The sequence below is a fragment of the Ambystoma mexicanum genome, chromosome 1q (genome assembly GCF_040938575.1).
Source record: "Ambystoma mexicanum isolate Mex_15411 chromosome 1q, UKY_AmexF1_1, whole genome shotgun sequence".
Taxonomy (NCBI): Eukaryota; Metazoa; Chordata; class Amphibia; order Caudata; family Ambystomatidae; genus Ambystoma; species Ambystoma mexicanum.
In genome coordinates, this window is record NC_090922.1 from 1,262,351,302 (window position 1) to 1,262,359,501 (window position 8,200).

Sequence of the window (8,200 nt, forward strand, 5' to 3'; positions counted from 1 at the left end):
CCATTCGATCTAAGGGAAGATATTCACTGAGGAGATGGAACTTACACAACAAGTACAGATACATAGGAACTGGAAAGAGCGGCATCCTCCATTCAATCTAAGGGAAGATATTCACTGATGAGATGGAACTTACACGACAAGTACAGATACATAGGAACTGGAAAGAGCGGCATCCTCCATTCGATCTAAGGGAAGATATTCGCTGATCAGATGGAACTTACACGACAAGTACAGATACATAGGAACTGGAAAGAGCGGCATCCTCCATTCGATCTAAGGGAAGATATTCACTGATCAGATGGAACTTACACGACAAGTACAGATACATAGGAACTGGAAAGAGCGGCATCCTTCATTCTATCTAAGGGAAGATATTCGCTGATCAGATGGAACTTACACGACAAATACAGATACATAGGAACTGGAAAGAGCGGCATCCTCCATTCTATCTAAGGGAAGATATTCGCTGATGAGATGGAACTTACACGACAAATACAGATACATAGGAACTGGAAAGAGCGGCATCCTTCATTCTATCTAAGGGAAGATATTCGCTGATCAGATGGAACTTACACGACAAATACAGATACATAGGAACTGGAAAGAGCAGCATCCTCCATTCTATCTAAGGGAAGATATTCACTGATGAGATGGAACTTACACGACAAGTACAGATACATAGGAACTGGAAAGAGCGGCATCCTTCATTCTATCTAAAGGAAGATATTCACTGATGAGATGGAACTTACACGACAAGTACAGATACATAGGAACTGGAAAGAGCGGCATCCTTCATTCTATCTAAGGGAAGATATTCACTGATCAGATGGAACTTACACGACAAATACAGATACATAGGAACTGGAAAGAGCGGCATCCTCCATTCTATCTAAGGGAAGATATTCACTGATGAGATGGAACTTACACGACAAATACAGATACATAGGAACTGGAAAGAGCGGCATCCTTCATTCTATCTAAGGGAAGATATTCACTGATCAGATGGAACTTACACGACAAATACAAATACATAGGAACTGGAAAGAGTGGCATCATCCATTCTATCTAAGGGAAGATATCCACTGATGAGATGGAACTTACACGACAAGTACAGATACATAGGAACTGGAAAGAGCGGCATCCTCCATTCTATCTAAGGGAAGATATTCACTGATCAGATGGAACTTACACGACAAATACAGATATATAGGAACTGGAAAGAGCGGCATCCTCCATTCTATCTAAGGGAAGATATTCACTGATGAGATGGAACTTACACGACAAGTACAGATACATAGGCACTGGAAAGAGCGGCATCCTTCATTCTATCTAAGGGAAGATATTCACTGATGAGATGGAACTTACACGACAAGTACAGATACATAGGAACTGGAAAGAGCGGCATCCTCCATTCGATCTAAGGGAAGATATTCACTGATGAGATGGAACTTGGGTGCCTCTCGCTACCACAAATAAATATGTTTACCATTTAGTAATATCTTGCATGCCAAAGCACACAAGAACCTGCAATTGCAGAGAAAACCCAACTGAGATTATGTGGGGAGGGGATAAGAGCTTATCCTGGCGTTCACAGTACCTGTTGGACTTCAGTCCACAATGTATTTGATCGAAGATTACAAATCCCAGAATGCAATTGATAGATAATTGGTCTGCAAATAGATGATGATTGTGATGAAGGTGAATGTCAGCTTTTAGATATATACTATACTGCGTTGAACAAAACTGACCTTTTCTAAGGAAGAAAACAATACTATTAACATAAATTGCTTCATTCAAAAAAGGAGGCAAACAGGGGTAACGTTATAAATGGGTGGGGTAAATAATAACAGTAGGATATTCGCAATATGCAGTTGAGGGAGCACTTCTGGAATGTTACTGTTACTGAAGACTCTGAGGTGCTCATTACATGTTTTCCGGTATCCTGCCGGTATCCCGGGAAATTGCCCCTAACGTGTCTGCCGTCTGATATTATGGTATTACCAGGATATTACGGGAGGTGGAGATGGCGGTAAATTACCATATCCATGGAGTGCTACAGGACTCCATTGGATGGGATTGCCAGAATGACGGTCACCGTTAGTACCGCTGCAGGTGAATCCGGCATTTCTTTGCTGATAGGGGCCTGATCTATCGGCAGGTCAAACCTGCCAGTAGATCAGAGCCCCCACCAGCAAACTCAGGTTTCCCTGGTCCGGTAAAAATGCTGGTGCCAATATTACTGGCAATTTTTCTGGCATTTTAACTTGACCCGGGACCTCGTAATAAGGCTCTTAGTATATAATTGGTCCTGGCCCCACCTGACTGACTGTAGCCCTATGAAGACATGAAAGCACGGAACGTTATCCTTTCTGAAAAGCAGCATCTGGACATGCTACATGTGGGCAGCTTTCAGAAGCAGGCTGAGGGGAAGGATGGTGTTCATTGCTTTGCAACAGTATTGCTTGGAACACTACTGGCCCCATTAGAATGGCAACGAACATTATTTGCAATGGGCTCAAACTTGTTTACACTGAGCCATAACTAGGAGATAGAGCATTTGAGAATATGTTATGCTATGGGACAATAAAGTGTACTTTTGAATGCATCCAGTGAGCATTTTATTGGGTGACATTAGCAGGAGACATATAGCAGTATATTAGCTTTTGCTCTGTTTGGGTCAAGAGAAAGTGTTTTCATCAATAGCCAGTGGGATTGTAAAATCAAAGGAAACGAACAATGATCATCTTAGAGGCTGAATTTAAAAGGTGGGTGGGCTATAGTGCCTGCCTTCATCAGTTCCCCATGAACACTGTTCACCTGTATGGTATCAAACTAATTAAATGTACTTACTTTCTTCTATGCACTTACTCTATCAGAATTGTCCCTGGACCTAGTATGATAGCAATCTCGTCAGTCTCCTCACAGCTCCCCTTACTTGTTTTTTTCTCCCTCACCCCTCCAGCACTATCTGAAATGTCGTCAGGACTAGTACGATAGTCGCTTGTTTTGTTCCTCCCCTCCCTTTCTGCACCCCTCTCCCTCCCCTTTTGTTTTTCTCCGGCTCTACCAGAAATATCGTCAGGCATAGTAGGGTAGTCACATGTCTGTTTCCATTTCCTTCCCACTCTCCCCCTCCCTTCCTTATCTATGTCTTAGCTCTTGCACTATCTGAAATGTCGTCAGGCCGAGTAAGATAGTTAATTTCACATCCTTACTGTTCATGGCCTGTGAGAATGTCATTGTATTTTCCCTTTTTCTCTCCCTTGCCTTGAAGCGCTTAGAAACACATTGTGTATAGGCGCTATATAAATAAACTATCACATCATATCATACTAGTTTAGACTGATGATGACATTCTATGCCTCACCCGGATCCTTTAGGCTACAAAAGCCCTGCTTTATCTGCAGGTTTGGTGTTAAGTACTTAGAGGGGATGTCAAATATAAAGCAGTGGGCCGGATCAGGCCACTGAATCCGTTTCCACCGACCCTCTACACACAGTGCACGCTGCACAGGCAATCAAAGATAAGTACTCTCCGCTGCTAAGACTTCAGTTTTGTTAACATGAGTCAAAGGCACTGTCAGAAATAGCAGAGTCTCTACAGAGCCTCTTGGATGCAGAGCACCACTGTACTGAAAAGAAAATAGCCTGAAATAATGGGGAAATAACACAATCGTGAGTTCAAATGTAAGCAATATATAATAAACAAAGAGAAATAAAGTTATCTTCCCCTTAAAACATTGTTTACTTTTAAGCAAAATCCAAATAGTATTTGTCCTGCAGTCGCCCCAAAAGACTTTGGCATCACATAAAACTGCACCTCAAAAAGTGTTCAAAAAGCTTACCTTACATGAAAAACTCAAATGTAAAACATGCAACACAAAATGAAATGAGAGTTGTATCCTGAGATCCAGCTCCTCAAAGCCCTTTTATATTTTAAGCTAACGTGTAATTTACCAACATTTCTCTCCAATGTTGTAGTATCGACTCTATGGTATCCGTAATATTATCCCCAAAAGGCTGTGCTGACTACATATATGGTGACTATATATATGGGGTCAAGGGGAGCAGGGGTGGCCCCAGCTCCCCTTGGAAAAAAAAGGTTTTGGGGTTGCCGGGGTGTCCCCTGCATGTTCAATGTGTCCCTGCAAACCACAGCCATTTTATGGCAACATTTTTGTCAGACGACATTTTTGCATTATCACATGGAACCGACTGTACCAGGTGCTGATTCAGGGACCGTATGGCTGAAATATATCTCTGTGTAGTGTGCATCCATGTTTTCAATGGGGCGCACAATTGTCATATGGCAAATTCACGATTTGCTTCATTTTGAAATGTTCCTGTGTACTGTTAGTGATCTGCAATCTGAAGAATTGGAATATTAAATGTGATCCCCTGCAGAAGTGTTTCAAAATCCTATTGAACATTATCCACTCTCTCTCCTGAAATGTGTGCTGCAAAATGCCACGCATTGACCTATCTGTAAAAATCAATGTATGATTGTGAAACCCATGAAACATCACAAGTGGCTTCAAGCTCAATCATTTTTCTTGATTGCACTCATTTATGAGAAGAAATTGTCTCTACACCACTTTAAAAATCCATTGGTTAACATTCTTTATGATTACCCAGTTCTTTATTAAAGGTGTGTTGGCGCTGCCTGTGATAGGTGCAATGAATCAAATCAGCCGACTATCCAACAGAATTTGACTTCCCTCATTTATAGTATGTGTTTATACTGGACTAGAAGAACATGTCAATACAAGTTACAGGAGACCATTGCTAAGTAAGCTTGAACCTTGCACTCATGCATGCTCAATTGCCTAGCCGATTGTTTTAACATCTAACATCTAGGTTGCTAAAGCTATGGCTGTGATATTCAACTAAGTGCATATTTGCCTGAGAATGATGTGCCCATGTGCTCTGTCAACAAGGCATGGGTGTGCAGGCACGAATGATCCAGCTGACTGACAATGGGACACCCAGTGGTAAACCAGTTGGCAAAGTCTTGTACTACTGCACCAGAAGGATCTGAGGAGATTCTGGAACCAACATGTTGCTCATATGTGTTGATGACATTTCTATTTTGGGTAAGAAAGAAATTGCGATATGTTCAAATTCATTTCTCAAGAAACAGTGAGGGATGTTTGGGCCATAGCTACAAAGTGCACACCAATTCCTTTTCCATGTTCTGTGTCTGTAGCAAGACATATTTTTCCTTTTGCAATTTCCTTTTTGGTATGAATTTTTTCTGTTCCTTTATCATGGTTTGTTAAGACGTGTTCTGCTGCCCACCTCTGTGGGGCATAGTTATTTTCAAAAAGTTACAGTACCATGTTTTTAAACTATGTCTGCGGCCCGTGTGCTTTATGAACTTTAAAAGGCAACACCACCAAGCACAAATACCTATTGAACACATTGGAATGTGAATCCTAGGAAAAAGAGGGTAGATACATGGATGTCATTTGGGGGTTTCTAGGGGACGCAGCTGCAACCCCTGGAGAATTCCCTGCGACTCCTGGCACTGCGACCCCTGGTCAATTGCAGATGCAGTGTAAAAATGAAAATAAAGCAGGTTCTTTATTTTCGGAAATCACACTATGAAGATAGCTCTCACAGATAGCTTTCTGCAATGAGTTATATAAAGTTGGCACCAGCTGTAGGAGTGCACCAACACAGGAACACACATTTGCACACAGGACTTTGCTCTGATACACATGACCATGATTATTTGTAATCTGTACCGAACAAAGTGGATGGAGTGTGGGTTCTGCAGCAATGGTGTTTTGTCAGCATGACAGCATCGTCCCAGGAAAATAGAATTATCAAAGACTGTTGGCACAGCTTGTTTCTGGAGCTCACAGCTGGGTGGCAGGAGGCTTGGTGGGGTCAAGCAGAGGTTAGCAAAACAGTAACATTCACCTTACAGTAGCCCTGCTGACACTAGCGCAGGCCCTATTGCTGGGGTAGAGACTGCAAAAAAGCCTCAAAAGAAATCTTATTTGTCCTGCTTTCTAACATCATTTGACTCCAGCAAAGTTTATTTGGTCTCCTATCCATAGATGATTCTGTATTGTGATCCTGAGCAAAACAGACCTCTATGCGTTAAAGTATGAGTGGTTTAAATGCTTTCTGAGCATGTACTAAACTGTATTTGTTGCTGCTATATAGCTATTGCTTATCATAAACAATTCTTTTTTGGGGCCGCTAGCACCCATTTAAAACAGAATTCTTTTTGGCACTGCATGTTTCAAATGCACAGCAACCTGCACTCCACACATGTAATGATACCACACTGTACACTATAATCTAATACTTGCAGGGCTTTTGTAGACTGTATAGCTCACAGAACGTTGTATTTTTGGTGGGTGTTTTTGCAGTGACAGGACAAATCTACTTACCTTATTGTGGTGGGGACATCGACAATAAGTGACTGTTTCTGGCAAGGGCTTCAGGTTGTCTTTTGCTTCCACAATAGCAGTATCAAACGCTGTTTGCCTTGGGTCAGTGGCCAGATATTTCCTTGTTATTATTGATTAGCGAGAAACAGAAATTGAGGAATGTAAGTTGACAGATTGCTGTCCACAGGAGTTTCCAACTGAGGTATCACCCCATTGAAAAAGGAAAATGAAAATGTTAGGTGCCTAGACTGCCTGTCTCTGTGTTTGCTGTCACCAAGTGGTAGTTATAAAAGGCCCTTATAGTGTATCTTTGATTCCTGTTTCGCAAAGTGCTGTATCACTTCTTGCTGACCACCACAACGTCACATGTTGAAATTCTAGCAAGTTATCTCAGTGGGGTAATCCATCCGCTGTAGACGAGACAGAGGAAGAAAGAGCATTTGTATGTGTGTGAGTCTGTGTGATATATGTATAGATATATGTGTTTAACCTGTAAGGTAGCTCAAAAGGTTAATGTGCCTGTTGCAGAGATGGGTATCAATGTGTATGTAGCCTGCAGGTCACTGGTAAAAATTCCATAGAGAAGTTATCATTCAGAGTCAAATACAATGATACTGATTAGGCATGAAATTAGGCTTGCTAAATAAGAAAGTATTTACTGGTACTTTAACTCCAAAGGCTAGCATATTTTTGTATTGTTTTCAAATTGTATTTGTAGATTTCTGTTTTCATATTTGGCAGGGAATACAGATCTGTGCATGCCATTTCGCGCCTTGAACCACTTGTGTGTAGGCGCGTTATAAATGCCATATCATATCATATCATTTAGCAACAACATAATTCTTCCACAGTGTTAGCTGCCACAATCCTATAGTACCATGGCATCATAATCAACAATCAATGTTTTTTTAAACAGGTTTGAGAAGATGAAGACTTAATCATTCACCCTAAAATTGGAACTTGTGACTTTCCAGTTTTCCCAAGTACCTCTGCAGCAAGATGTCGCAACATTTTAACCAATGTAGGAGATACATGGCGGACACACATCTTTGCAGCAGGTACATTAACTCCATGGAGAATTTCACCAGCTTAGAACATTGAAATGGTTTATGTCTTTTCTCATACTCTATCACGTATATGACTGTCCTCTGATAAACTCTTTTCCACTTTTCTTTCACCGGTATTACCTAGTTTATGTCAAGACCTGTTTTTTAGTACTGTTTTGGCACCATTTATTTTTCTTTCACAGTGTGTTGCCATCCATGATGTGGCCTCTTAGCTGCTGTGCCCTTCCCAGAGCTCATAACTTTTGCTTTGTTTTCTGTTGCCCTATTCTAGAGAAAGTCTATGGTGTGCCCCCATGTGATCCCCTATCATAACATGCCCCTTTACTGTGCCTGTGCTAGAAAAAAATAGTGGTTTTCATGACTTGTTTTGTTTTCCTTCTTTTGGCCTACTGTGTTTGGGAACACTTAGTTTCCTTCACCACACAATTAGTTTTATTTAATTGAGTTTAGCACAAGGAAAGGCTGATCAGGACCCACCACTATTTAGTTGCGTAGCCTACAGATTGCAGACAGAATCCTCTGAGCTACTTTACAAAGATTGAAACCCATGACCTGCAGGATGTCCAAAGATTACAGAAGCAACTGCACGCAAACTAACCTACCATAATATCTTATCAAATGTTAGACTTGTGACCTGACTATTACACAAAGATATCTGCAAAGGTTTCTTTTAAACACTGATCACTCTTACAGGCAGAGGGGCATGTGGTCTGAAGGATACACACATAT

The 8,200-nt window shown here is 41.2% G+C and overlaps 1 long non-coding RNA gene across 1 annotated transcript in view; it reads left to right on the forward strand.

The window, feature by feature from the left end:
• The window catches only part of LOC138545560 (uncharacterized), a 388,416-nt gene extending 380,960 nt beyond the window's left edge, over positions 1 to 7,456 (forward strand). Inside the window, exon 4 of the long non-coding RNA XR_011290832.1 lies at positions 7,321 to 7,456. This is a non-coding gene — a long non-coding RNA (uncharacterized lncRNA). The remainder of the gene's footprint in view (positions 1 to 7,320) is intronic.
• The last annotated feature ends 744 nt before the right edge of the window (positions 7,457 to 8,200 follow it).